This window comes from Vicugna pacos, chromosome 3, assembly GCF_048564905.1.
Source record: "Vicugna pacos chromosome 3, VicPac4, whole genome shotgun sequence".
Taxonomy (NCBI): domain Eukaryota; kingdom Metazoa; phylum Chordata; class Mammalia; order Artiodactyla; family Camelidae; genus Vicugna; species Vicugna pacos.
The window spans coordinates 12,895,087-12,913,261 of NC_132989.1; the positions used below are offsets into that span (position 1 = coordinate 12,895,087).

At 40.2% G+C, this 18,175-nt stretch overlaps 1 long non-coding RNA gene and 1 other non-coding gene across 9 annotated transcripts in view; one reads left to right on the top strand and one right to left on the bottom strand.

Moving 5' to 3' along the window:
* Positions 1 to 18,175, bottom strand: part of LOC140691221 (uncharacterized) — a 647,918-nt gene that overhangs the window by 349,668 nt on the left and 280,075 nt on the right. The gene's annotated exons all lie outside the window — the stretch shown is intronic.
* On the top strand, positions 18,047 to 18,153 carry LOC116278275 (U6 spliceosomal RNA). The gene has a single exon (XR_004187661.1). It is a non-coding gene; the product is annotated as a U6 spliceosomal RNA (small nuclear RNA).

Genomic DNA, 18,175 nt, shown 5'->3' on the forward strand with positions numbered 1-18,175 from the left:
CCCTGAGGTCCATTTGCTCATCTGTAGAATGGGGATAGCAAAAATCTTTTCTTTGTGAAGATCAAATCAGATAATTTACATGAAAATGCTCTCTAGTCCATTATACAGAATAGGGATCCCTATAACAAACCACTGTAAGGCATAAAGTTAACACAGCTATTAGAGATAGCCTGATACAAACATTTTAATGTCACAATGCCCACCATAAAGTCTGTGGCTTCTGCTTGAACTTCTCCAGCATCAGGGAGCTTCCTTCCACACAAGACTGGAGTTGACTGTGTAACTCGTTTAGGGACAACTTAAATTGAACCAAGAGCTGCCTTCTGGCATTTTCACTGGTGTTGGCTGTATCCTCTGGGATGCACATCAAAAGAATGTTTTCATTTTGACATATATTAGCTTTTCAAATGTTTACTGCAAATAACTGATCACCACTGCCCATCTTAGAATAGTCTCCAAAACAGGTCTACTTCCTTCAAAGGTTTACAAGGTAACATGACACCAAGACTTCATACCAACCTAGCTACCCTCTGTCAGACACTCTCTAGATTGCCAGTGTGGTGTCCAGCACAGGGAATGGTACTCTAAATGTAGCTGCACTTAGGAGTACAGCACTGAGTCTAGGCCACATGGTTCTATATTCCATGCTTCTGAACCATCTTGGCTGACTGCATACATGGATCTAATTAAAGAGGTACTTGAATATTTCAACATTAGACAAATGTACTTGAATAAATGAGCACACGCTTCCACCAAGTGTACACCAATCTAAATACATATCAAATAAGCCAAAGTGTGTGTCATGTTTATTGTGTACCTTTTGTGTCCCCTAGAAGGTGCCAGACAAGAAAGCCGTTATTTATTTGTTACTTGTGTCTTGTCTCCCTCCCCTGTCTGAATACAAGGTCCACAAGAGGAGGGAGTTTGTCTTATCTTTGTATTCCCAACTCCAAAACAAAACAAAACAAACAAAAACAAAACAAAACAAAACAGTGCCTGAGAAACAGAAGGTGCTTGATAAATATTTAATTAATTAATTAATTAATTAATTAATGAGATACTGCCCTACAGATAAACTGAAAAAAAGATCATAGGAGGGGAAAAGGGACAATGTGTACTAAACGAAGGCCTAGTCTAGGGACAGGGGACCTCTTCCTTACTGACTGCCCCCCTCTCATTCCACCTCAAGCCAATGGGACTTTAATCAGATTGGGCCAATCCTGGGACTCAAGCTGGGCTGTGTTTGCCTGTGGAAAGGGTCACCGTATGTTAAAAGGTCAGTAGACAGGGATAGCTTGCTCTTTCCTAGCAATCCAGGGCAGCTGGGATCTAAAGTAATATTGTCCAGATACCATTTTTCCACCATTAAAATCTCTAGAACCCTAATAAGTGATGTATCTTGAATCATACATGTTAGAGTTGTTCAGGGAAAGATGATGGATAGGATTGAAACAGACTTCAGAGAGGTTGAAGGGTCTGACCCAAGCTTTAGGGGATAAATGTAGATAAAGTGAATGGAAAAGTATGAACGGTGGGGCATGAATCCATTTTGACTGAAGGCAGTCTCAGAAGATGGAAAACTTAGAATGTTTTGCTAAGTTGTTCATACCTTATTCTACAAGGAAGAGTGACCTATTGAAGATGCTGAGCAGGGGAGTGGTATGGTAATAGTATCTTTTTGGAAAGAATTGTTAACTGACCTTTGTAATGCCTTTAAAGAGAGCAAATCCTTTCAGGGGTTTGGATTAGGAGCACAAGACTATAACCTAAGCTGTGCCATTAACGTACAGATTTATCTTGGATAAAATGCTTTATTTGATGGGTTTGACTTGCCCTGCACATCAAAACAGAAGTAATGACATTCTTTCATTCTTTTTTATGCTGAGCAGTGTTCCACTGTGCATGTGTGTGTATCATATCTTCTTTATCCAGTCATCTGTCTATAGACATTTAGGTTGCTTCCACCTCTTGGCTATTGTATGTATATGTGCTGCTATAGGAACTAATGCCACTTGCAGTAACATCGATGGACCTAGAGATTATCATACTAAGTGAAGTAAGCCAGAAAGAGAAAGACAAATACCATATGATACCACTTACATGTAGAATCTAAAAAAATGATGTAAATGAACTTATTTACAAAACAGAAACAGACTCACAGACATAGAAACCAAACTTATGGTTAGCAGGGGAGAAAGTAGGGGGAGGGATAAATTGGGAGTTCAGGATAAATGGGGAGATACACACTACTACATATAAAATAGATAAACAACAAAGTCCTCCTGTTTAGTACAGGGAATTATATTCAGTATCTTGTAATAACCTATAATGAAAAGGAATATATATATATGTATATGTATTATATATATAATTGAATCACTATACATCAGAAACGAACACATTGTAAATCTACTATACTTTCATAAAAAATTTTTTTAATTGAAGCAATGAGTGTGGTTAGTGTGCTTCATTGCAAGTGCCAACTCCACAGACTCAGCAGTGGGTCTCTAAAGCACTACATTCAGAATGATTCTGAGGCCCTATCTGGGCTCAAAAGAAAAGTGCTGCTTCAGCTAGTAATGTCTGCCATGGGTACACAAAGGAGGAGTACAGGGAGATATGTCATACATTCAGCATTTATTGTAGGTTAGAAGCAATTTTTAATGGTTTTGCCAACACTCTCCCACTGTCAACATCACTTATCATTTTCTTACCAGTCTCACCCATTCCCTAAATCCTCTCATTCCTGGAATCTAGGATTGGGATTTTCACAGTTTTCTGTGTCACAGTAAAGCAGAAATGAGCCACAAAGCATCTCCCAGCCTCAGATTCCATGTTCCTATCTGGGGATCCTTGGAAGCACCTCTCGAAAGTGACCTCTTGCTCACACTCCCAACCCGCCCTCTGCAGGACGAAACTGCCTGGAGAACAAGGTGAAGAACATTGTTTATTTCCATGCAAATATCCCCTTAATGGGTAATGAGGCAAACAGCAGCAGCTGGATCTGCTGTGTAGGCTGAATGTCTCTAAATAGAATGTGGCTCCAAGTTTTCCATGGGGTACCTGCATCAGCGATTCTGTAACAAAGTCACCAAGGGGAAGCAACTTTCTCCCGGGCATCTTTTGCCACTAGCAAATCAGAGCTGTGACAAGAGGAAAAGTAGGGTAGAGATGAGGCCACTGCCTGGGCAGGGGCAGGAGCAGGAGGAAGAGGAGAGTCAAGAAAAAGGAAGTAAGCTGGACACCACCCTCAGCTCTCCCCACTCATTCTCAGACTTCTCTCTCACTGTACTAAACTACGTGCAGAGTGTGTGCCGCTTCTCTCCCCCAGGACTCGGCACGTGCTGTTTCTTTCCCCTGGAATGCTCTGTATTTGTTTAATATGACTACTCATGCTGTCTCTTAAAGTACTGACTGGGTGTCACCACCTCCTGAAAGCCCTCTGAAACCTGGATAAGGGTTTCCTACACTTTCCCTATCAAAGCACTGATCACATCATATTCTAATTACCTTTGACTTACGTGTCCCTCACTAATAAAAACAATAGCCCATGTCAATTCAGTGCTTCATATGTGTTAAATACTGCACAAAGCATAAGACACAGATTATCTCACTCAATAGCACAACTCTACAAGGTGATGGAAATCACCATTTTACAAATGGAGAAACGGACTCAAAGAGGTTAAGTACCTTGACAGGATAATAAAGGTTATACATCTAGCAAGTGGCAGAGTTGCGTTTAGAACCCACATCTCTCCACGTGCTCTTAACCACCAGGCTCTGTACCACATCCTCTTCTATGTGCTGAGCTCCACGGAACAAGGACTATGTCACATGGTATTCCAGTGCTGGTGTGCCTTGGCAAGTAGGTGATAATACATATTGGTTGATTAAATGAAGGTGTTTTTGGAGGGGGCACCCAAATGTCCTCCCAAAATTTGTATGTTGAAATCCTAACCCCCAAATTGATAGTATCAGGTGGGTGGGGCCTTTGAGATGGGATAACTGGCCTTATAAGAGAAGCACAAGACAGCTCCCTTGCCCACTCCCATGATGTGAGGTTACAGGGAGAAGACAGCAGGCCACCACCCAGAAGAGGTCCTCATGAGAATGTGACCATGCCCTCTGGTCACAGACTTCCAGCCTCCAGAGCTGCGAGAAATACATTTCTGCTGTTTACTGGCCACCCAGTCTGTGGTACTTTGTTACAGCAGCACAACCAAACTAAGACAGAATGAACAAATACAGAGATGAATGAATGGAATCATTACACATTAGAAATAAGAGATTCCATAGGGTCAATTCCAATTTGAAGAAATGAGGCTAATTGAAGGGAATTACTCTCAGGAGATTGTGTGTTTCTCAGGGAAGCTGGGGGAAAAAAACAAAACAAAACAAAATCCAGAATTCACGGTAATCAACAAGGGAAGCCAGAAGTCAGAACCAGAGAAGTAGTGCCAAGGGTCAGGCCCAAGGGGAGGGCCATCAGCGGGAGATGAGACAACGGGTCTGGCGTGGTGGAGGCTAGTAATATGGGAGGATGGAAAGTGCTAGAGATAACAAACTAATGGCGTGATGGGAAGTCTGTTGTCACTAGTGCTAGTCATGCAGGGTAGGGAGTAGGCTGGTTGCCGTAGAGTCATGGGTATAGCATAAAGGTACGTAACCCAGAAAAGGCCATACGGCTTGAATCAGAAATTGACATGCACACCACCTACTACATGCTGCTCCCCTAAGCAATGTCTGGCCCTTACAGCATTTCTCTTTTTTATTTATAAAAACACAGATTCTTTGGACTAGCCACTTTTCCCCTGCCAATCATTCTCATAGTAGAAGTCTCACATGTCCCAGTTTAAGACACAAATAAGCTCAGCAATGGGGTTGTGAATAACCTCTGCAAGTCCTGGGGTGGGCAGGTAGGGGTTCACTTATAAGTTGTCTTGTTCATTACACTGGGCTCATTAGACTCCATTCCTGCAAAATCCATTTATCATCCATAGTTGCTGAAAACTAAAAATTCTCTAACTGCCTATTTGGTGCCTTCTTTTATGCCAGGCACTACTCTGGATACAGAGATGAGTAATACAAGGTCAATTTCTACAAGCCCAACAAAGGACTCGATGTTCAACAAAGGAAAGCCAGAACAGAGTTTACAGTCAGACGACCTGAGTTTAAGGCACGGTGCTGGCCCAGGTCTTCTGAGCTAAAATAGTGACCACTCACTCACTCACTATGATTTGGGGCAAGTTAAATAGTCAGTGTCCTAGTTTCCTTCTGTGTAAAATGTAAAATCAGTATCCTTACCTCATAGGGTTGTCAAGGGAATTAAATGAATTAGCATACTGGGAAGCATTTTGCAAAACTGTAAAGCACGAGGCATATTAAATTGTCATTACTAAACATTTTTCTAGCTCTCTATAGTACTACCCTACTTAACAAGTAGATGAAGCCAGACATCTGGGATAGAGATTTTTAATTTTTAAAATTTTTTATTAAAGTGTAGTTGATTTATAATATTGGTTTCAGGTTGTATAGCAAAGTGATTTAGTTATACACATATACACATATTTTCTTTTCAGATTCTTTTCCATTATATGTTATTATGAGAAACTGAATACAGTTCCCCGTGCTATACAGTAGGTCCTGGTTGTTTATCTGTTTTATATATAGTAGTGTGTATCTGTTAATCCCAAACTCCTAATTTATCCCTCCCCTGCCCTTTCCCCTTTGGTAACCATAATTTGTTTTCTATGTCTGTGAGTCTGGAATAGAAATTTAAATCTCACGACTTCTGATAAATAAAATAAATGTCAGCTGAGTCCAACTGATCTGAATTAATGTGTATTGAGGACTTGTGGCACCCAAAACAGAAAAGTATAAGTAAGCCTCATACCAGCTGTGTCAGCGAGGTTTTGTTTCCCTATTTTAAAGAAACTCAGAGAGGTAAAGTAACTTGCCTGGGTCACACAACAAATAAATAAAACTGGTATTGGTCCACAGGTCAGCTAGTGCTCCCTATACCATGCGGCCTTTTGGGGGCAAATGTTCTGCCTGCAAACACTGCCCATCTCCAGCCCGTGAATCAGTAACCCCCAGCCAGCCCATCACAATGGATCTCCATACTCCCTAACCCAATGATAACTTTCCTCCTCACTTCACAGTTTCATTATTCTGCAAGAAACCCACAAGGGACAAGCCTATCAGCAATGAAAGGAGAGGCATATATAAGCCAGTTTCTTTATCAGCCTCTCCCATGCTTGTGATCTCAGGCTGTGAAGGAGGAACCGGAGCTGTAAGTAATGCTAATAGCATCATCCAAGGAGCAGCCGATAACAGCTCCCAAAGTCCCAGGGAGGAACTGCCTTTTTGCCATATGGGTTTTTTTTTGTTACCATTCTGGCTGTGAGATGAGATTCAGAGAAATCAAATGTGATAGGTTTAGAAACCCTACTAACTCATGGCTGGCTCCCAGCTTCCCCAAAGAGTTATAGGAGAAAAGAAAGGGTTCACCTGTACCTAGCCTGGGCAGATACGTGTACTTCCTTGCAAGGTAAGGAAGATAAACCACGCCCAGGGAGACCCTGGCACTACTCACCTGTGAGGAGAGAAGTGTCAGGAGGAAGATCTTGGCACTGCTGATGGGCTTCCCTAGGGCACGGAGTAGCTAAGCAGGTGGAAAGTGAACTTTGGGGGAGAAGTGATAGGGAGGGAGACTTATCTCACTATGTGGGAGAAATTAACATCTCATAATGAAGTGGGTTCACTCAAAAGGAAGTGAGTTCTCTGTCCCCACAATGCTCAAGAAAAGTTAGGAAGCCTCAGAAAGAATGTCACAGAGCGTATCAATGCATTTCATGGTGGAGAGGTGGTCAGGTGACACCAAATTCTATTCCAAAACTAGGATTTTGAGTGGGGGTGATACAATACCATGGTCAAGGCCATAAAATCAGAATTCCAGCTTTTCAACTTTTTACCTATGTACCCTAAACAAGTTACTTAACTTCTTTGGGCTTCAGTTTCTTCTGTGAAATAGGGGTTATGATAGTAGTGACCTACTGGAGTCATTGTGAGAATGAATGAGCTAATGCAGAGTTCAAGGAGGGTTTGCCACCTGGTAAGTACTCAGCAGATGTGTCCTAAGCACTTAATAGGTGCCAGACTCTCTTCCGAGCTACAGGAATGGACAATCATATACAACAGAGACAGATTCTTACTCTCATGAAAAAAGATACATATCATTTCAGATGCTCATAAGAGTGATGAAGAGAATAACACAATGTAATAAAATAGAGTATCTCTGAGGAAGGAATAATGGGGAATTAACTAGGGCAGGCAGAGTGGGCTGGTCTGGGCTGAGTTCTACAGAGTTAAGGGAGAAGCCAGCCATGCTGAGTTCGGACATCCAGGCAGAGAGGATAATAAACTCAGAGACCTTAAGACAGATCAAAAGTTGATATGTTAAGAAACCACAACAAAGTCCATGTGTCTCAGAGCAGAATGAGTGAGTGGGGAAAAGCAACAGAAGATGAGATCAAAGATGGAAGGCCTTGTGGGCCATGGTGAGGAGTTTGGAATTTATTCTATGACAAGTGGGAACTCACCAAAGTTGGAGGGAGGTTAGGACTCCAGATAACTTACATTTTAAAGAGATCATGCACTTGACTCATAAAAACCTCCCATATACGATACTTCCTCTTCTTTCCCTGTTTACAGAAGTCCCCAAGGCTTTAAAAAATGTCAGAGTTACAGGACATAAGGTGTCCGGGTCTCTAGATAATCTCACAGGTGTCTTAGTGCTGGCCAGGAATACTAGTGTTGGGTTGTTAAGGAGTAAAAATTAACTTTACATATTGAGCCAATGAGGGATAGAGGGAGGAAGAGAGGGAGAGAAAAGCATTCTGACTGCTACATGAAGAAAGCAAATGGGGGGTCAGGAAATGAACTACAGCAGAATTAGGAGACTTTCCATCTACCTCCCTCACAGCACCTTGAATAGAGCAGGTAATTTTTTAAGTAAGTAAGTGGACCCAGTCAAGGACCAGCTAAGCTGTGGCATGAACTGGTAGCCAATCATCTTTCTCATAGGTGTTGGCTATAATGAAAGGCAGCAGAACACAAAAGCAGCAGACCCGGAGAGCCTGAGACTGTGTCTTTCAGGTGTCCTACCTCCCCTTTCAGAAGCCAGGTTTAAAACAATTTTTTTTCCTCCATTAGGAAGGAAATTCTTTTTCCTCCATTAAGAAGGAAATTTCCAACCTGTCTTTCTGAGTCCTTGTCAAATCAGTAACACTTGCTTCCACAGTTATAAACCACAAAAATAACAAGGCACAGATAGTTGAGTTTTAGGCAATAACCAGGCAGTTGCTAACCCTATGCATTCTCTGCTAGAAATTGCCACTCCCCAAAACTATACGTCCATCAGATGTATACATATGTGCATGTTTACTCATTCAACAAGCACGCACCAAGTACTCGCTCTGTACTGGGCACTGGTCTCAGACTGGAGATCCAGTAGTGAACCAAACAGATAAAGGTCTTTTCTTGCTAAAATAGTCAACAACCGTGTACAAGATAGATGAGGTTCCTATTCTCATAAATATGCAAATAACTATAATTTCAGATGCTGATAAGAGCTATGAAAAAAATAATAGGGTATAATAGAATATAGTATGATTGAGTATATTTGAGGAAGAGGCAAGGGATATAAACTAGGGCAGACATGGAAGCTGACATTCTGATAGGGAGGAAAGAGACAATCAGCCAACAAGTAAATGTGTCAGATGGTGGTAAGTGCTCCAGTGAAAAATAGCGCAGGAAGCAGGCAGAGCAATGGTGGGGAGACGTTAGGAAGTGGATTAAAACACGGGGTATCGGGAAAATAATATATTCAAGCCTTGTGATGCTTTAATTATAGGGACAAGGGAAAAGGGGTCAAGGACGCCTCCTCTGTTTCCAGTTTGCATGGTAGACGGTGGTATCACTTACTAAGATAGCAGATACTGTAGGAAAACCAAATTTGTGGGAAGAAGATTCTGAGTTTAATCTCTGAACATTCCTCTGTGATGTTCAAATAGTGCTATCAACTAGATGATGGGCACTGACAACAAACAGATGGTAACTGAAGTTGTGGCCATTGTTATGGACTGAATGATTGTCCCTCTCTCCCAACAAAAATTTTGTTTGTTGAAATCCTAACCCCCAATGTGATGATCTTAGGATGTGAATGAAGCCTCTGGAAGGAGGTAAGGGCGTGAGGGTGGAGCCCTTATGAATGGGATTAGTGCCCTTGTAAAGAAACCCCAAAGAACTCCCTTACGCCTTTCCACAGTGGAAGGACACAATAAGAAGAGCCATCTATGGACCAGGAAGTAGGCCTTCACCAGACACTGACTCTGCCAGCACCATGATGTTGGACTTCTCAGCCACCGGAACTACAATAAATGTTTGTTGTTTAATCCACCCAGGGTGCTATTAGTTTGCTCTGAGACCTTGGGAAATTCGTCTCTCCTCCCTGGACCTGTTTTCCCATCTGACCTGTTAAGTTTCTTGTTGTTCTAACACATCCTGACTCTGTCAGAATAGGGGCTGAGGGGTTTCCATCCAAAGCAGGGCATCTAGAATACAACCATACAAGCAGACTATTGATTTGACTGAGAAATTGACCATTAAATATTCCATTTTCCTACTGGTGCTTTGGATAGGAGCTCTCCAGGGAACTCTGTGGGTAATTGCTTTTGCCTCTGCTTTAGAAGGGGCTGACTTTGATGCAATGCTTTCTCATCTGCAGGTTTAATTTAGCTCTTTTGTCTGCATTAAACTTACAAGGAACTATCCTTTGTGTGGTGCCAGCCACATCACAAGGCCAGCCGTTTCTAGCTGAATTTAGACTTGCCCTTTCTGCGAAGGAGGCTGGGATGCTCTGACGGCCAGGTCGGGCAAGCTGACTTCCATCCCCCTCCTTCGTGATCCTCTCTGGGAGCTGCGGGCAATCGGAATCAGCCACTGGGTGTCAGCATTGCTTTGTCCAATTATAAGAAAAAAAAATAGCTATCTGCATGGTTTTGGAGTGGTGTATGCAGTAAGTTTGGGCTGTAAAGTGAGCACAAGTACGATTCCCATTTTCACAGCACTTAACATTCACCCAAGCAGTTCTCCTCTGTCTTTACATCTGAACGCTCCCTACCCATTTCAGTCCCTTTGTGTCCCTCGGCTGGATTACTGCACAATCTCCATTTCCAGTTTCGTGTCCCTCAAGTCTATCTTCTTTATCTGGTTACTATCAGGACTCCAGCAAGCTCAACTGTAGGATTATGAGCCCCCTGTTACTGGGGGTTGGTAAAACAAAAGCAGTAAAACCACTTGGCAGGAATTTTTGAAGAAAAGAGGAAAATGTGTTTTCATGTATATTATAAATCTGTATTATATGTAAATACATAAGGTGTTTTAATAAATGTATATATAAAATTTTATAATATTATATTACATCTATTATAAATAAATGAATAGATATAGACATAGACATAGATAGATAGATATCTTTTCCCTGCTTGACAACCGTCACGGACTCCCTATTGTCCATAACAGGGAAAATTCTAAGCTGCCTAGTGTTGCAAACAGAGCTGTCTACATTCTGGCTACCCAACAACTCTTCAGTCTCCTTTCCTGTCTTAAATATCAGTCTTCAATAAGAATGAACTTTTCCCAAAGAGAATTTCATACTCTCCATGCCTCTGCTCATTCTTCTTGCCAAGAAACTTCTATTCATTCTTCCAGAGCCTCCTCCAAGGAACTTGCTGGTCGCCCTTCCCCAATGCACACTCACCAGCCTAAGCTTAGTGCCCTCTCTGCAGGCACCCAGGGGACATCCACTCAATATGTGATTTACCCCAGTGGGTCGAAGTTATCTGCTATGTGCCTCTCACCTCCTAGGTTATGAACTGCTTTAGGACAAGGACTTCAAGTTTTCATTTTTGTATCTCTGGCTCCTGCCACTGCATCAGGCAGGCTGTTGACACTTAATACATGTTCATTGAACTGAACTCAACTGAACCTGTGGTTATTTAGCTTATTTTTCTGAGTCTGCAACACCTCTTTCATCCATTCCCTGTTCAGAGTCCCAGTTACAATCATCTTGGTTCAGAGTTTTCCAAACTTGTCACTTCCTTTGTCTGACAATTTTTGCCATGTGGATGTATCCCATGGGCTATTTTTTTAAAAAAAGACTTTTTCTTTATATCCACTTATCTCTTTTTTGTCTCAAATAAATTTAATGTAAAAGAAACCTTTTTATTACTACCATAAGTGAAAACTTGTAACACTTAGCACAAAAAGATAGTTTAAAAAATTAACAGTTGTATCTTTCCATTTCTTTGTATTATTTTCAAATTCCTTCATCAGTGTTGCATAGTTTTCAGAGTACAGGTCTTTCATCTCCTTGGTTAAGTTTATTCCTAGGTATTTTATTCTTTTTGATGCAATTTTAAACAGGATTGCTTTCGTGCTTTCTCTTTCTGATAGTTCATTATCAGTGCATAGAAAAGCAACAGATTTCTGTGTATTAACATTGTATCCTGCAAACTTTCTGAATTAATTTGTTAGTTCCAATATTTTTCCAGTAGACTTTATAGTTTATATATATATATACATGACTACCATTATGTAGAACTATGTCATTTTCAAATAGTGACAATTTTACTTCCTCCCTTCTAATGTGGATACCTTTTATGTGTTTCTCTTGTCTGACTGCTGTGGCTAGGACCTCCAGTACTATGTTAAATAGAGTGGTAAGAGGGAGTATCCTTATTTTGTTTCTGATTTTAGAGGAAAGGCTTTCAGCTTTTCACCACTGAGTATGATGTTAGCTGTGGGTTTGGAATGGAAGAATTAATATTGTTAAAATGTCCATACTACCGAAAGTAATCAACAGATTTAATGCACTCCCTAAAAAATACCCATGACTTTTTTCACAGAACTAAAACAAATAATCCTCAAATTTATATGAAACCACAAAAGCCCCAAATGGCCCAAGCTATCTTGAGAAAAGAGAACAAAGCTGGAGATATCATGCTCCCTGACTTCACACTATATTCCAAAGCTATCATAACTGAAACAGCATGGTACTGGCATAAAGACAGACACATAGATCAACGGAACAGAATATAGAGACTAGAAATAAACCCAAACACTTATGATCAATTAATCTTTGACAAAGTAGGCAAGAATATACAGTGGAGAAAAGACAGTCTCATCAAAAAGTCATACGGGGTAAACTGGACAGCTATATGTAGAAGAATGAGATTTGAACACTTCCTCATACCATACACAAAAATAAATTCAAAATGGATTAAAGACTTAAATGTAAGACCTGAAACCATAAAGCCCCAGAAAAGAATATGGGCAGAACGCTTTTTGATGTAAATTGTAACTATTTTTTTGGATCTGTCTCCTAAAGCAAAATAAATAAAAGCAAAAACAAATGAATGGGACCTAATTAAACTTGAAAGCTTTTACACAGCAAGTGAAACCATCAGCAAAATGAACAGACAACCTACTGAATGGGAGAAAACATTTACACATAATATGATAGACAGGGGTTAATATCTAAAATATATAAACAGCTTGTACAACTCAATATCAGAAAAAAACCAAACAACTCAATTAAAATATGAGCAGAAGAATTGAATAGACATTTTTCCAAAGAAGACATACAGATGGCCAGTAGGCACATGAAAATATGCTCATCATGTCTACTCAACAGAGAAATGCAAACCAAAATCACAATGCGATATCACCTCACATCTATAAGAATGATTATCATCCAGGAGACCACAAATAACAACTGTTGGGGAAGATGTGGAAAAAAGTGAACCCTGGTACACCATTAGTGGAAACGTAGATTGGAGTAGTCACAGTAGGAAACAGAATGGATGGTCCCCAAAAAATGAAAAATAGAACTACCTTATGATCCAGCAATTCCACATCATTTTGTTGTACATCTGAAACTAATAGAATATTATAAATCAGCTATACTTCAACTTTTTAAAAAGATGACCAAATTCTGAGGATCTACTTATACCATGGTGAATATGGTTGATAATGCTGCATTGTATAATTAAAAATCACTAACAGAACAGAACTTAAAGTTCTCACCAGAAAAAGAAAAAAAAAACACAAATATATGAAGTGATGGATGTGATCATTAACTAGATAGAGAATTTTTCATAATGTATACATATATCAAGTCACCATGATGCATCCTTTAAATATTTTAGATTTTTATCAATTATACCTCAATAAAGCGAAAAAAGAAAAAAAAAACAATGAAAAACATGCTACAAAATTCTAGCTAGACAATCTTGGCTGCTATGGTAGATACACTGATACCATTAATGATTCTTTCACCCCTTGGCCACATAACTTTAAGTTCTACTAAGTAGGCAGAGTTCATTTCTTCATTCTTTGATTCTATATTCAGCCATAGAACTTTCTCTGTCTGGCTGAGGTGTGTTAGCAAATTCGACACATACAGAGGCATGAAAAGCTCTTGTATGACTGAGATTACTTTTCTGCAGTGAGAAGGACATGAGAGATGCATGAAATACAGTGCAGTTACCCCAACAAAGAGTCAGCTGAGACTCTAACTGCAAAACTTGAGAGCAAATCCAGAGAAGTACCGAAGGAACCACTGGCCTTAAGCTAAATAAAGGTTTACTGTTGAAAGACACAGAAGTTTAATGCTTGCTGAATACATTATTATGGCAATAGATAACTAATACACCTGACAACGCTCTGAGCCTGAAGTATATTTTCTCTTTGTTAAATAGTAGATTAGAAACTGTTAGGTGATAAAATACTAGTACCCAATAGAGAATGCCTCCTTGATGTAATTAGGTGATCTGAAATGGAGCTGAAAAGGGAATAGTCTCACATCATAATTCAACATAATTCATCACAGTTTATACCTATAATTATCTCTGTACTTTGCCATACTTTGAGATACACTGTCTTAGTTCTTGCCCTGCCTTTTCTGTAGACAATGGATACAGCTTCCAAAATAGTCTTGGGTTCTCTGGCTAAAAACTAAAGCCCAAACTTGATCCAAATTTCAGGTGCTCCATGGTCTGGTCCCAGGTCTGCTCCTCAAGGCTTGCTCCCACGGCTTCCCCTCCTTACATAACCACAACAACCCAACTTTTTCAATGTTTACTCAGCGCTTACTGCAGGTACTCAGCCAGAGCCAGGCACCCAGCCAGAGCCAGGCACCTAGCTAGGAGGTTGGGGGAAAAGGTGGTGATGAAGATGCAGCCCTCACTTTTGAGCTCTCAGCTCATGAGCATATCATGTAAGCAATCACATAACTCTAAGCTAATATGTGAAGAGTGGGTTAGAAAGCTATGGAGACCATAAGATTGCAAATAGTCAGGAGGAGGAGAAGCTTGAAGCCAGGAATGATCCCAAGGGGAGATGAGTCCCTTGGATACAATGAAAGCTCTTCTGATTCTTCTGCCACAACCTGGAATGTGTTCATTTTTATGAACCCCCATAGCATTTTATAGCTCATCATATATTATTTATCGTTAATTTATCTAATCCCTCAGACTGTTGACTCCTTAAGAGCACTGATCATTCATCTTTGCATCAACCACAGTGACAGCGGGTCATAAGGCAAACCCTGGGCACTAACACATGTTTGGCTGATGAAGGGGTGAACAGATGGACAAATGGAAGTACAAATGGAAGGTCATGAGAGACATAAATCATACTATAAGACAATCTTTTGGCTCTCTTTAAGTCCCTCCATGCAGGTAGCTGCCTAATCATGTGGTTCCCAAACCTGGCAATCCATAAAGTATACCTAGGAAGCTTAAAACATACAAATTCCTGGGACCTGCTTCCTTAGGATATTCTGATTCAACAGATATGGGATGGGCCCCAGCAATGCATATTTTAATGAGCTCCCCCCAAAATTCCAAATCATCTGGTCCAAGAACTGATGCTTAGGGATTATAGGTCTAACTCACCTGAGTATCATATTGGCTCTGTACTCTTAGGAGTTCTATTTGTGAGATGACCATTCTCTCTTTTCACTGATGATTAAGCCTATTTAGATAATTTGCTTGAGGAAAATACTCTTATGTCTTGGAAGTTTCCACAAGAAGCTGCAACAACAGTAATAATAATGTACTGGCACATATCAAGTACTTAACAAGTGTTAGGCATTCTGCTAAGTGCTCTTATGCACAGAAGTTCATTTAATTCTGTCAGCAACCCTAATAAGAGTTTTCTTTTAGCCACTTTATTGAGATATGATTGACATAAAAAAGCTGTACATATTTAATAAGTACAACTTGATGTATTTGGAGATAAGTATACACCATGTGAAACCATTACCACAATCTGCCATAAACATATTCATTGTCTCTAAAAGCTTCCTTCTGCCCTCTTAATCATGAATTATTATTTTTTGTGATAAAACACTTAACATAAGAGCTACCCTCTTAGCAAAATTTCAAGTACAATACAGTATTGTTTACTATAGAAACAGCTATAGCTTGAATGTTTATATTCCCCTCAATTCATATGTTGACATCCTAACCCCAAAAAGTGATGTTTTTAGTAGGTGGGAACTTTGGGAGGTAATTAGGTCATAAAAGTAAAGCCCTCATGAACGGGATTACTGATCTTATAAAATAGATACCGCAGAGATCTCTAGTCCATTCCACAATGTGAGGACACAAGTCTGCCACCTGGGAAAAGGCCCTCACTTGACCGGCTGGCACCCTGGTCTCAGACCTTTAGCTCCCAGAACTGTGAGCACTAAATTTCTGTTGCTTATAAGCTACCTAGTCTGTGGCATTGTGTTACAGCAGCCTGAATAGACTAAAGCAGGCACTAGGCTGAACAGTAGAAACCTAGAACTTACTCATCTAACTGAAACTTTGTGCCCTGTGACTAATACCCCTCCATTTCCAGCCCTGGCAACCACCATTCCACTTCCAGCTTCTATGAGTTTGACTATTTCAGATGCATCATGTAAGTGGTATGTAGTATTTGTCCTCTGTGACTGGCTTATGAGACGTAGCATGACGTCCTCAAGGCTCATCCATATTGTCGCAAGTGGCAAGATTTCCATTTTTCAAGGCTAAAAAAAGAATCCCATTGTATGTATATACCAAATTTTTAAAAATCTATTCATCTGTGGATGAATATTGAGGTTGCTTCCACATCTTGACTATCGTGAACAATGCTGTGACTAACATGGGAGCACAGGTATCTCTTTGACATGATCTTATTTCCTTTGGGGATACACCCAGAAGAGGAATGGATAGATCATACAGTACTTCTATTTTTAATTGTTTCAGGAACCTCCATACTTTTTCCCAAATTTGTTATAAATTATGTCTGCACCAATTTACATTCCCACCAACAGTGCACGAGGGTTCCCTTTTCTCCACACCTTCCTACATAACACAGGTGCTTTGGTAGGTATCCTTCTTTAACTCCAGTCTACAAAGGAAAAATGAGAGGCACAAGGAGGCTAACTAATGCGGTTATGGGGTAAAGATGGAATTCAATCCCAGGTCTATATGACCCCAGAGTCCCATGATCCTAATATGTGAAGGTTTTATCCATAAGGACTACACATACATGCAGACTGAGAATAGAACAGTGGGTCAAACTAAAGCAAGGTGAACCTCAGCTAGATACAAAGAAGATCATGATGGAAGAGAAGTCAAGAAAATGAAAAATGCACTAGGCAGGGAGTTAAGCCATCTGGACTCAAATTCTAGTGCTGCCAATAACAACAAAAATAGTAAACACTTATATATAGTCTCCTATGAGCCAGCCTCTGTTCCAAGTGTTTTGCGTATAGTAACTCAATTATTTCTCACAACAACCTTATGAAGTATTACCACCATTTTACAAAGAGGTTTACACAGCGAGGAGGTAGCAGAATTGGAGCTCAAACCCAGGCCACCTGGCTCCAGAGCCCACACTCTGAGCTACCATGCTGTACAGTAGTTAATCAAGTAAACTTTGGCAGTTCCCATCCCTTCCCTGGGTCTCTACTGCAAATAAAAACTGGAGAAATTGGTTTAAAAGACCTTAACAGTTTCTTTCAACTCTGATTTTTTTCATCTAACTTTATTTAAAGGTCATAAAGGGAGAGTACAGATTCTCTTTATCTGCAAGAATATCTTTAAATTAATTACTTTCTTGAGAAAGGATGAGATACAGTCTTGCCTAAAATGTGGTAGTGAGGTAGATACACTTTCAAGGTCATGAACTAATGAGTGAGAGCTCAAACCATAGGGAATTCCTAGGAACCAAATGTTGTGGCCTCCTTCCCTACAAAGATATGTGTCTGTCTGTTCAAGCTGCTATAACAAAAATCCATAGACTGGGTTGCTTAAGCAACAAACGTTTAATTCCCACAGGCCAAGATCAAGGCACCAGTAACTTCAATGTGTGATGAGAGTCCACATCCTGGTTCCTAGATGGCTGTCTTCTTGCTGTAACCTCACATAGCAGAAAGGGCAAGGGAGTGTTCTGGGTTTTTTTTTCCTGTAAGGACACGAATCCCATTCAATAGGGCTTCACCCTCATAACCTAATCACTTCCCAACAGCCCTACACATTCAAACACCATCACATTGAAGGTTAGGAGTGCAATGTATGAACTTGAGGAGGACACAAACATTCAGTCCATTGCAACATGTTATAACCGAGGAACTTCAAAAGCACACTACCCATCACTAAACATTTGACAGGTCCAGTGCTCCCCTAAAAGAAGAGAATGATTTGGAATATACAAGTCAAACAATGAAAAAATAGACTTTTTATAGCTCTGCAATTGCTTTGAGAGACACAGGCTATGACATGTCAAATCAAGCAAACAAGAATTCCCAAAGAGCCAATGAAGTTGGTTTAAATTGTGGTTCTATCACATAAAAGTTATGTGACAGTGGGGAGGTTACTTAATCCTTTCTAAGCTTTGATTTCCTCATCAGTAACTTGTCATAAAGTTTGAAGATAATACAAGCATAGTTCTCACTTCAGCAGCATATGTACTAAAATCGGAACAATACAGAGAAGGTGAACATGGCCTCTGTGCAAGGATGACACGCAAATTCGTGAAGCATTCCACATTTTTTTCTAGAGATCATTGATCTAAG